Source organism: Zeugodacus cucurbitae, chromosome 4, assembly GCF_028554725.1.
Source record: "Zeugodacus cucurbitae isolate PBARC_wt_2022May chromosome 4, idZeuCucr1.2, whole genome shotgun sequence".
NCBI classification, from domain to species: domain Eukaryota; kingdom Metazoa; phylum Arthropoda; class Insecta; order Diptera; family Tephritidae; genus Zeugodacus; species Zeugodacus cucurbitae.
The window spans coordinates 21,047,145-21,059,263 of NC_071669.1; the positions used below are offsets into that span (position 1 = coordinate 21,047,145).

At 36.8% G+C, this 12,119-nt stretch overlaps 1 protein-coding gene across 2 annotated transcripts in view; it reads right to left on the reverse strand.

The window, feature by feature from the left end:
* Window positions 1-1,366, reverse strand: part of LOC105217254 (BAG domain-containing protein Samui) — a 32,956-nt gene extending 31,590 nt beyond the window's left edge. The window contains exon 1 of one of the 2 annotated variants that reach the window (XM_011192174.3): window positions 1,207-1,366. The gene's annotated coding sequence lies outside the window, so the exon portion shown is untranslated. Of the gene's footprint in view, window positions 1-980; window positions 999-1,206 lie in introns of those variants that run through there. The other variant, XM_054228557.1, reaches the window with a different exon arrangement.
* Between the last annotated feature and the right edge of the window lie 10,753 nt (window positions 1,367-12,119).

Genomic DNA, 12,119 nt, shown 5'->3' on the forward strand with positions numbered 1-12,119 from the left:
GCCATCACCGAGAACACCGCTGCACCCTGCTCCACAAGCTGTTAGGGTGCTGAGTGGCGCTCGTTTTTCTCACGGTTGTTGGGGTTGTTGCTGACCGCACGCTCGTTCTAGCTGTTCTAACTATTGTTTTTGTTATTGTTGTTGTTACTATATTGTGTTAGCTGTTGTTGTTGCTGACTTTTGGTGGTGGAAAATGCTTGTTCGATGTTTCTAGTAGCTTTTGGTTCGCAACGGAAAATTTGTGAAAAATTTTGTGTTTTTGGCGTACGCACACACATGCAACAAGAGTTGAATTAAATTTTTTATTTTAATTTTTTTTTAATTTTTTATTTTTTAGAAATCAACTTTTTTAATACAATTCATATTGGGACAACTTTTTTCGTGTTGTATAATGCCAGCGAACCGGAATTTCTGGCGCACCATTAACGATTTTCAGAACAAGAATTTTTATTTTTGCTTTTGATTTTGCATTGTTGTTGTTTTTTTCATTTGGCTACCCTACAAATTGCACGCACGTTCCACTTGTGGCGAAAAAGTCAACTTTTTTTTATAAAAAAAATGGAATTAACCTAAAAGCACTTGCAACATCAACAAATGGCAGCGTGACACGCAAATTCAGCAAATCACGGCAATTTTCATGAGTTTTTCGGCAAAAAAATTTGAAATTCCGCAATGCAGATTTTTTCGGAAAAAAAAAGTCGCAAGTATGACGTCACTATGCGCAGTTTTGCGCTGTTGCTTTTCATTATATTAACTCATCGTTGTTTTTGTTGTTCTTTTAAAAAAAATTAATTTCACAATATTGTTGTAATTGTTGTTGCTGCGTGTAACTTATGCGACCGCACAGCTGAAAGCCGCGTGTTCGTCACACACACACATACAGCCTCACATATATGCCATCTTATCGCGCACACATTCCACGGCACAAGAAAAAAATTAAGTATTAGAAAAAAACAACAACAAAAAATTAAAAAAATTACTTAGCCACACGAGAAATTCGAGGAAAAAAGAGTAATTGAAGAAAGAGCACACAGACACACATACACCTGCAACACTGTAGCAACAAAAAGTGCACTTAGTAAATTTTTTCTAGACTTCTTTATTGCTTTTGTTGTTGTGTTTTTTGTTTGTTGCTTTTTGCACGAATTTCACTTATTTTTTATTTGATTTTTTGTTTTTTTTTCTACACTTTTCCCTTTTGCTTACAATTTCTTTTTTGCCTTGTTGCTTTGGCGCCGTCTACTTATACGTTTCTTTATACAAATACAAATGAACAACAACAATATATAGTAAATATGTATTTCAATTTTTGTTTTTGCTTCCGCCGTACTTAATCGCTTCGTTGTTACTTTTAGACTGTTCGCATTGTCGTTGCCCAAGTGTTACCTTATTGCCAGCTAGTCGCTAATAATGTTAAAACTCACGCTTCTGCCAAACAGCACTCTCACGCTCCGCTCGCCTCGTACCTCCAAAACATGCTCCCCACAAACACTGCGCGCTGGCTCTCACTCTCACTCTCTTTCTCTTTATTACTTGAAAATGAACTTTCTCCCCATTAAAAATTGTTGTTTGTATCTTTGCACCAAGTTGATAGGGAGCGCATTGAGGTTATGTGGTGAGCGTGACAGAATTGGGTAGTGAGTGGAAATGAGCACAACTTGCGTGTCTTTACAGTGGCACAGTGGAATGTTAAGCGGAAATGTAGAAGAATTTCGAGAAGTAGTTCTATAATATTGATTCATATTACTTTAAGTTTAAAACTTTTCTTGGTTCTCTAACGGATATGATTTCATATACAATTATTATTTCGAGTTGAGTTTGTTGTAGCTTAAAAGTTAATTTCCGTTACTTTATAATAATTTTACAGCTTAGAAATGGTTCTTTAAATAAGTTGAAAGACATTTCCAAACAGTTGAGGCATTTTAATGTTAAGATTACTCAAGGTTTAAGACTCCGATCAGAGGTTTTTACTCTGGGATCAAGTGCTTTTAGAAAGCATTTAGTTAAGGCAACTTTTGAAGTGGTAACATGGAAATGGTATTTCAATCCATTTCGTTCGTTGAAACAAAATTATGTCGAATATTTTCTGTGAACTACTTAGAGAGTCCAGGAACTATTTGTTCCTATAATAGTCTGTTACGGTCTATTGATTCCGTCTGAAGTACAAAGCATGATTCTTTCACTCTAGATATGAGGTACTCTCAGATACTCTAACTGAGAATTGAAGAGAATAATTAATTGAGAATAGAAGAATTATCATAATCAGAATAATTTATTATTTAGCGCATTCTTTGCTCTATCAATAATTTTGGACAATAAATACTATACGAATAAATACTATACGAAATTTAGAAGATTATATATTTATCTTTGGATTACTAAATATTTAGTTCAACTAAGAATGATTTCAATAAGCGGTATTATTTTTCATAAATAACGTTCACAAATATCATTCTATTCAGCCCCGTATTTTTATTTGGTAGCGGAGGATCATAAGAGCTCAATTTAAAAAACTCTCTAGTTTCGCCAGAGAAAATTTTACAAAAAGGCGTACCAAAGCTAGCTAGTTTTAGCAGTTTTTCTTTTTTTCTCTTTTCAGTACTCTCACTTGAAAACTGAATCCCTTGGTTAAAATTTCTCACTGTCCGTAATATCCGCGAGTATCCCAAGCGACACAATAATATGCTCAATGACAAAGACTGTTTTAAATCCAGCGAATTTCTTGGGATTAGAAGGTAGCATATGCGGTAACAGTGTTAAAGGGGTTATAAGAATTATATATTTAACATATCCGTAGTTTTCTCAAAGTTTTGTGGGTGGTATTGGTCCATGGATCATTCCAAACTACAGACCGAGTTCGACTAATATTTAGTGGATCGGTTTTTGTTTTATACTTTTCTGCCTATCAAATATAATTTCGTCTATCATGGAACGAGTGATACCAATAAGAATGTCAGCTTGCCAACATGTGCTACCTTGAGATGAGTAGGCAATTGAAAAGTAAAGTCCTCTCTCGACGAACAAAAACTCTACAAGTCCCTCATTATTTCCGTCCTGTTTAATGGTGCTGAAGCGTGGACGATGTCAATATCTGACAAGACGGCACTAGGAGTTTTCGAGAGAAAGGTTTTGCCAGCAAAAGAAGAAGTTTGTTTAATTAGTGCTATTTCTTGTCGTGATACTGCTAATCAGTTTCAGAAATCATTTCTTTCGACATCATTCGTATTTATTAATTATAGAGAAGCAGGAGAGATCGCATTCGAAAAAGTTTCGTATTTAGTTAGAGAAACCTTGAGAATATATATATTTAGAATATATACCAACGATAATTAGGTTTACCAACCCAGCAATATCCATAAGATTGTTCTCTCTTCCTAGCACACTCTCTGAACATTTTATACTCAATCTTATAACTCAATCATTGGTTCACATTTCTCGCTCTGAGTGGTCGAAATTATCCCAAAAGCTGGTATAATATCCTCAATGACAAAGGTCAACTAAATGAAATCCAGCGAAAATTTTGGAGTTAGAAGGTAGCCAACATATCAGATTTGCTGAGCAATACGATACCCAAGGGTGGTAGTAGGGTAAACCGCTTGAAGAGTATGGATTGCAAAATAAGAAAACCTTGAACTGTCCTGGCATATCAGAGAGTCTCATATTTAACGTATCCCAAGATTTGTCTCGTTTTGTAAGTGGTTGTCATAGTTCTCCAAAGTTCAAAGTTATAAACCAAGGAACGGAGAAAAAAAGAAAGATTTCGTTTAAATTAGAAATACCTAACAAGTGCATTTATCTACACAATCGATCGAAATATGGACTTGACCACTTAACCTTCACTTTTAAGGTAATTCAGTATGTGGAAATAGTGGAGAGAAGTACAAGGTCGTGGTGCTAGCTTATTGTACTGCGATCCGATTTCATATTTGTGTCATATTTTTTATTAAAAAAAAAAAAAGCTGAACCGCTAGTTTCCTAACAGCCGATATATTCTGCTAGCGGATCGAGCAACTGTTCTTTGCGGTGGGAACAAGTACACGGGAGCTGCAACTTAGCCAGCCGGTCGGAGATCGAAATGTGGACAGAACAACTGAATTGTCGTTTTCGCATTGAAATTATATGTGTTTATATGTATTAACTTGTATTTGTGCAAGCATTTGAAATGTTGACCACATTACTCGCAACGAAGATACACACATCAGATTTATAAATAGATTCGAACGTGGGTTCCGATGGTTGGCGATGATGAGAGCACAACACGAAAATGCCGAACAGACTAAATACATTTAAACGTCAAATGGTAAATGGCAAATTGGCAAAAACGGCTAACGACGAAAGTCCGAACATGCACATGTACATATGGTACATAACTACAACAAAGGAAAAAATTATAAAAAATAAACAACAACAAGAGACACTTATTGTTGTTTTGTGATCATCAAACTGACGGTCACACGGGCACACATAACACTAACAACAATTTGGTGTTTTGTATTTGCGATTTTAGCCATTACGTGCTGTCAGTGGGACTATATAGAGATATATGTGCTATATATGTTTGGTTATGGGAATATACTAACAACTAAGTTAGCTCAAATTGGACAATAATTCGTTTTTAGTGAGCAGGAATGTGTCTAAAAACTTGCGATCACGCTGAGAGCGCGCTAAGTGAGCGAGTGTAGTAGGTAGTTAGAGAGAGCGCGTAAAGAGCGTGCATTAATGAAGCTTAGTAAATCAGCTGGTAGAACGATTATTCTTGATAAAAGCGTTTTATTTAATTAAAAAAGACTAAGCTACAAAATAATTGAAGCTTTCTTCGCGAATAAGACAAAAATGAGAGAAGAAAAATCACATTTTAATAGAAAAAGACTTCTCAAAATTCTTTTACACTCTCATTGCTCTTTAGCTAAAATTTCACTTTAGCCACTACAAAGCTACAACTGTATTCAAAACAAACATACTTACAGTGATATTTTCACAGATTATTCTCGAATAAAAGCTAATAGCATTTGCACCGTATAAATAAAGACATCAATTTTAGTAGGCGGCTAAAGAGCGACAGTCATCTTTCATTGCTGTATGCTTGTAAAATATTCAAACTTGCTATACGATTGAGAGCATCATGATTGTTTAGTAGCAATGGAAGTGTGTATGTATGTATCGACGTACTAAAATATTTAATGGAATTTTGTTTATCGTTGATGGCTGGTATTTAGGAAATTTATCTCTCCTTTGCTTAAAATTGCGAACCGAAACGATAGCTACTAATATACAGCGTTCATATCCAAGTACTAGTATAGATACATATATGTACATGGATGCACATAAGTATTGTATGTTGCGGAATATATAAACGTGCCCAGAAATCTTGGAGAATTCAATAATTTGGTCCATCGAAATTTTTGCAGAATAAATATTAGCTAACCTATAATCTTTGTGATAAATTACTAACTCAAATGTAAGGTTAGGTTGCGTTTGGTAACTGATCTGGAGATCAATTTGGACAATTACAGTTACATTCTTTTTGATGATATGGGGATGATTACCACTACCCATTTTTGAAATTGTTTGGGTTTTTTCAAAATTCTGACATCAATCAGTCATAATCCCTATAACTAGTGGCAGAAGAACCTGACTGATAGCAAAAATCGCTATAAGTGTGTTGCAATCAGAAATCATTTTCTTAGTAGAAGTATCTAAAGTCGGAGTTCGGAAATTTAATCCGAGATATTCCCGTATGAGTGTCTCGATATACTCTATAGCTATAGAGATGTATAAATGGTGATCCATTTCTAGGTTCCCTACTTTTTTAAAGAAAAAAAAAACACAGAAAATTGAAATTTGCGGGATGGACCGCATATACTTTAGTCTTTAAATATCTCCACAGGAAAAACTCTAAAGGTGTTATATCACACGATCTTGGCCCAAAACGTGAAATTAACTGGTCTGCGAAATGTTCTCTCACTAAATCCATTGATTGATACGATGCGTGGGAAGAAGAGCCGTCTAGTTGTTGTCGCCAAGATCCTGAGCTTCAATTTCAGGCATCAAATAGACGGTTATCATGTGGCGTCGATTATCTCCTGTATAATTTTTAAAGAAATATGAATCGACAATTCCACCGGCCTACAAGCACCCGCCTGTCAATTTTGATTGTTTACATAACCATTGAGCCAGAAATCGGGATCTTTGGGAACTTTTCAAGAGCCCATAGAGGAAAGCGATGTCGGTTGGAAAGGTCGAGCGCTTCAGTTCTTCTACAAGTTGTATTTTGCATGCTTTCACTTTAAGATGTCGACGTTAAATGTGCCAAGTCGTTCCATACGTCAGTCCGAGTTGCTACGAACGGCGTCGCGTCGATTCTCCACGGTCTTCGTGTACATTCTCAGATACAGCTGATATACATTCTTCACTGCGAGCTGGCCGTGGTCTATTCGGTCGAACATTATCCAATAATGAATGTTGGGCCATAAGATGGGTGATGGTATTGCGAATGGTACGCCGAGTACGCCGATTATGTTGCCCATAAGTTGAGCGACGCGCGCGAAATACATTCTTTACAGAACCTGAATTTTCGTAATAAAGTCAGGCGTAAGTCTAAGTAAGCCGACTCACCCGATAAAGAAATATTATAATATTCTAAAGAAAGATAATCAGTAGACTTTTCTGTGTAGACGTGTGCCAAAGACAGTGAGTCTACGAGCTAAAAAGGTCATTATAACCGTTTTCAGTTAACGATAAATTTCTTAATTCTTAAAAAAAAAATTGAATAAACATATTAAATATTCTGAGCTATTAATAAATAATAAGAAACACCAACAACAACGTCACTGATTGCAAATATTATTTAAAGCTATCACAATATTTTATTATATCGATAAGATTTACGCTTATCAGATAGCGACTAAAAGATAAGACTTTACGTTCATTACCGATAAAACACAGAAGACAAAAAATATTAATTTGCTATCTACATGGACTCTTTAAAAGAAGCTGAACCTTAAACCGCGCAACAAATTAAGCAATTAAAAGCGAGTGTGGAAAACAATGTGAATCAACAAAACGGGGTCAAGACCCAAAAACAATCAATAAATTGATAAAATATATTATACATAAAATAAAAGAAAAAAAAATCGTTTTATATTTCTTTCCACACTTCCACTTTTCGCCGTTTTGGCGAGTGAGTCACATAAATTCCACAAAGGTCATTGTCTAATTGCGCGACGGGAATGTGCCGTTGTCTCAATAGGGGAATGGGTGTTGTAAAGTGTGAATCGAACGTGGTAATATTAGAATAGAATGGGCGCATGAGCGCACTTCCGTATTGCATGTTGAACCACAATGCGCGCTCTTCAAATCAATTGAAAATACACAAAAAAAGTCACCGCTCAGCACGCTCACGTGCTCTTCGTGCTAGGGCGCGCTCTCAATTCACACAAGCGCGCTCTTGGCGCTCAACCCAACGCCGGTTGCCATTTATGCTTCATTGGTGTTGTGCTACCGTTACTTATTGTATGAGTATCTGTGCTCCACATTGAGGCACATCAATCTTCGAGTTCCCCTCCACCGGCTGTCTAATGCCCATCAAGTGCTGAATGGAAAATACTGAAGACCGCATAAAGAAAATCTCACATAAAGTACTCTACTTATGTATAGCTATAGCATTTCTTCTCTTCAATTCCATTGTTGTTGTTGCTGTTGCTGATGCTGCTGTGGCTTTCCTATTTCCGTATCGGCAAACCAAATACGTTCAATGGCGTAATTGTAGACAACAACCACAACAAATGCGGTCATACAGTCACATACAGCTGTGTACTCGTACGTCTTAAGAAAGAAAAACAATAACAATAACAGCATATGTACTTCTAAATCGCTTGTGTGAAATAAATCTTAGAGTGTCACCTCAGCAACAATGTCGACGACATCGTGACGATGACATTTAAAATTATCTTTGGAAAGTTCGTTAGTAACAGATGCAATCTATACGATATGTGTACATACATATGTACATTCTATATACCTATGAAGTTATTTTAGCTCAACCAGAAAATTGAAGCCAGAATTACTATTAACGTGATCCAAGTCTCCAAACAGCAGATCACCAATTCATACGTACAAACATGACTTCAGTTACCTTGCTACATAATATCACTAAGAGATTGTCTTGGAAATTTTAGTAGCCTCAGAAGGGGCTTATAAGTTCTTCAAGCGCATTGTAGTAGTTCTGACAACCTTAAGACTTGGCCACATAAAAAAATTTTGTCGTGTCCTACTATGTGTGTCTTATATTTTAGGCGTCGCTGAATCCGAATACGAGGTCCATTTAACACCATTAGATCAGGGTTTTAAGATAACCCTAGAAAACTAATATGGCGGACAGTGTTTTTAAAACTTCATGGGAATCGTTTGAAACTCGCTACTCGAGGATTTTCGGGGTCGCTTATTACGAATTTGACGATATTTTTCAAAAATTCATAATAGCAGATCCAACCAGAAACCGTATCGGGTTTACAACTGTATGTTTGATTGATATAAATGACTTTTGACCTTCTTGAGGTTTATATCAATATCGAGATCTAAGTTGGCAAGTGAGTCCTCGAATCAAGTCCGGCGGGAACTTTTTGGTACAAGAATCGATGAGTCACTTCATTATTAGATATGTGAATCCATCATGCGACGTCTTTGGTGTCACTGATCAGGATAAAAATAGGATCGTCAAAATAGACGAGTCGATTTAACTAGTAACATTATCCTAACGAGTTGGTTGCTACAACTTCAACAATTCTATATTATGTCACAAAAAGCTGCTCAAGAGTATCCTATACGAGATTATTTAAGACAATTCAAGTAAGGGATTCGAGACCATTTTACTTTTTCCTCTTTCAACAACAATACCCCGTGTTGAAATCCATACCACATCTTACGCGGTACGCTCAGATCTATGAAAGTCTACATACAGCTCTTGAAAAATCGATGAAAGATTGTTTATGAGTCATACAAATCTTATTATTATTAGCACATTTTGGTTTATATAAAAAAGTATATCAAATTAGTCCGGACCGTCCCTTAACCCCAATATAGCATTTTTTTACCCCCGCTAGACCTTATGTCATATATATCGATAAATAAGTGTGGTAGATTTATGAAATTAAGTGGATATTATATTAGGTTAGGTTTAGTGGTTTTCTGTCGACGCACCTAGGCCTTTGGAAGACCCATTGTGACACCACCGTCGAAGTCATCGAAGAACCCGCGCCCTTAGTTGTGATTCTTTTCCTATACAGAGCCTTGCATCCGGATAGAAGGTGTGTTATAGTTTCTTCTTCTCCTACCTCTTTGCAACTTTTGCAGTAATCATTGAAAGGTATCCCCAGTCTGCTGGCGTGTCTCACAATTATTTCATCTGCTTTGCAGTTTTCAGGAATATCACTATGTCCTGGAACCCATTACAGGTTTATCATGAAATATGACGTTAGGGTCACTAATAGCTCCAAGCATTCTTTCACAATCTTTGTCACACTCCAGCCCATGATTTTAAAGATAATGATCGTGAGTTGAAAGGAAATTCCAAAATTATTTCAACTCCGAACGTCGCTTCATAAAACACGCATTTAATTGAGGAAATCCCAACTGAAAGCTGTTCGAGCCACAATCAGTTTTTTAAGTAGCAATATAATAATTATTAAATATGCCTGCGCTGCTGGCAAATGACATTTATAATTATTATTAAAATCTCCATTTCGAATCGTGTGATTTTGGCGAACGATAAACACTTCATTACATATTTCATTTGTGTTACAACAACAACAACAATTACAATAAAATATTAAACAACAAAACTACGCCTGAGTACGTGGGTACCGTTGAGGCGTCCAAGTGAACGAACTCCGAGTCAGCCGGACCAAAGCTTAGTATGGCAGGTAAGCGCGGGTTAACGCAGCCCACGTGACGTTTTACATTTTCTTTTGTGGCTGTTTTTTTGTTGTTGTTTCGTGACTTGCCATTTGCATTTGCATGCTTCTAAGCCATACGGTGCCGGCAAAGCGATAGGTGTTGGTTGGTGGTTCAGCAAAACGCGCAGGAAGTGAGTCCAAAGAGGTGACAACGTGGAAGAAACGTAATCAACTGGTTACTCTTCGCTGTAAATATGTTGAAATATGGTATATATGTATGTAGAAATGTCTGCATGAGTAACTAAGCGAGTGTGTAATTGAATTCAATTGATTAGTTGCTTTGAAGACTGTGACGACACAACAATGTGGACACTTAAAGACGACTGTTGTTGTTCTCTTTGTTGTTGTTATACATATTTATATACATATGTGTCTATGCTATTACCGGCGCACCTTTTACGGTTGGCACTAACCAACACACACACACACTCAAATATTCGTTGCGCCAAAGCAAGACGTGCCATGCCAAATCGACGTTATGGCTTCACAAAAAAAAAACGCGGTTTGCAATTTTTTTCGTATTTTTTTCATTTTGTTATTTTCAATACTTTAATAAGCTACTTGATTGGCATAATAATTTGTGTTATGCGAGTGTGACGAATTTTCCTTAATAAAATTTCATTTCATTCATATATTGCTCAATGCAATTTCAACAATTTCAATTGACAAGGCTTGAATGCACTCACACATACACATACACATAAATTTGTATGAAATATAAACCGAAGCATGATGATAATTAATTAACAAGCCGTGAACGGTAAAACTTAGAAGAACATACAAACATACAAATATCCATACATAAGCACCTTTTGAGCTTCTCGCATAACTTTAGGTCAAATTATATGTATATATGTACACATACATACATACATTCATATAAATTTGTATGCATAATTATGTAGGTGAAGCGTTGCGAAATTTACTTGTGAAAAATACAGCACTTAATACTAAAATGGAAAGTGAAATATTTTGTATAAATAAGTGTGATGCCCAATATCATAAGTAATTATTTCATACAAAATGTGCTTTCACCAGCATGAAAGCTCTATTACATAGTTTATTATATAATACTCCGGCGACATGGTATAAAGACAATATAATAGTTTGGACAACCAACGTTTGCTTACAACGTTTTAAAACTGAATAAATATATGTCTGGATGTTCATCTATCTTTTACTATTATTCAAGCGATAATTCGAAGAAAAATCATGGGATGATCAATTAACTTTCATACAAATGGTATTTTTCAAGTGTTGTAAAATAAAATTAAATGAACATTTGAGGATGAGGTTAGGTTAGGTTTATACGCAGATCTCTGCAAAAAACAGATGATCTCACTTAGACAGCCTGGCGCTGTCCATTGTGTTACCAATAAAACTCCCTGTGGATCAAAGACCTTTAAGATTCAGCAAAACGCTTGGAATCCGTTACAAATTTCTTAAGACGGTAAATGTCGATTCTATCCAATTCGCTAGGATCGCCGAAAAAGGGCCTTCCGAGGTGTTTCAACCTCAGTCTAGCAAAAGCTGGACAATGAAGAAGGAAATGCTTAGATGATTCCACCTCGCCTTCCTCCATACAGCTTTGGCAACTTGCATCTGCCACGATCCCGAGTCTCAGCGCATGGGTACCCATTGGACAATGCCCAGTAAGTACACCAATGATTGCGCTGAAATGGACCTTGCCCAGAGAAAGCTGTCGAAAGGATCGCTTACGCTTCACAGAGGGCTAAAAGGACTTCGCCACTGCACAAGTATTGGTAGTTGAACAGCGTTTGACGAGCTCATGCGTAATCTGCTTGTCCAACGCTCTTGCGCAGGTGGACCATGGACTACCAACGCGCTCCCATTCCAACGTCAATGTAGCTAGGGTACCCTCCTTGTTAGCTTGTCCGCTATACAGTTACCAACGATCCCACGATGACCGGGTACCCACACTAGTCGGATCGCAAAATAGCTGGAAGCTATTGATAAGGGTCTAAGACCCTCCTTAACTAGCCCCCAGAGCGTACTGTCATGGATTCCAATACCAGTATTGCCGCTCTGCTGTCGGAGTGAATACATACCTTTCTAAAAGAGGTCACCATACGGAGCAGTGCGTCCACTGCTACTTTGATTGCAGCGACCTCTGCTTGGAAGACACTACAGTGGTCAGGTAGCCTA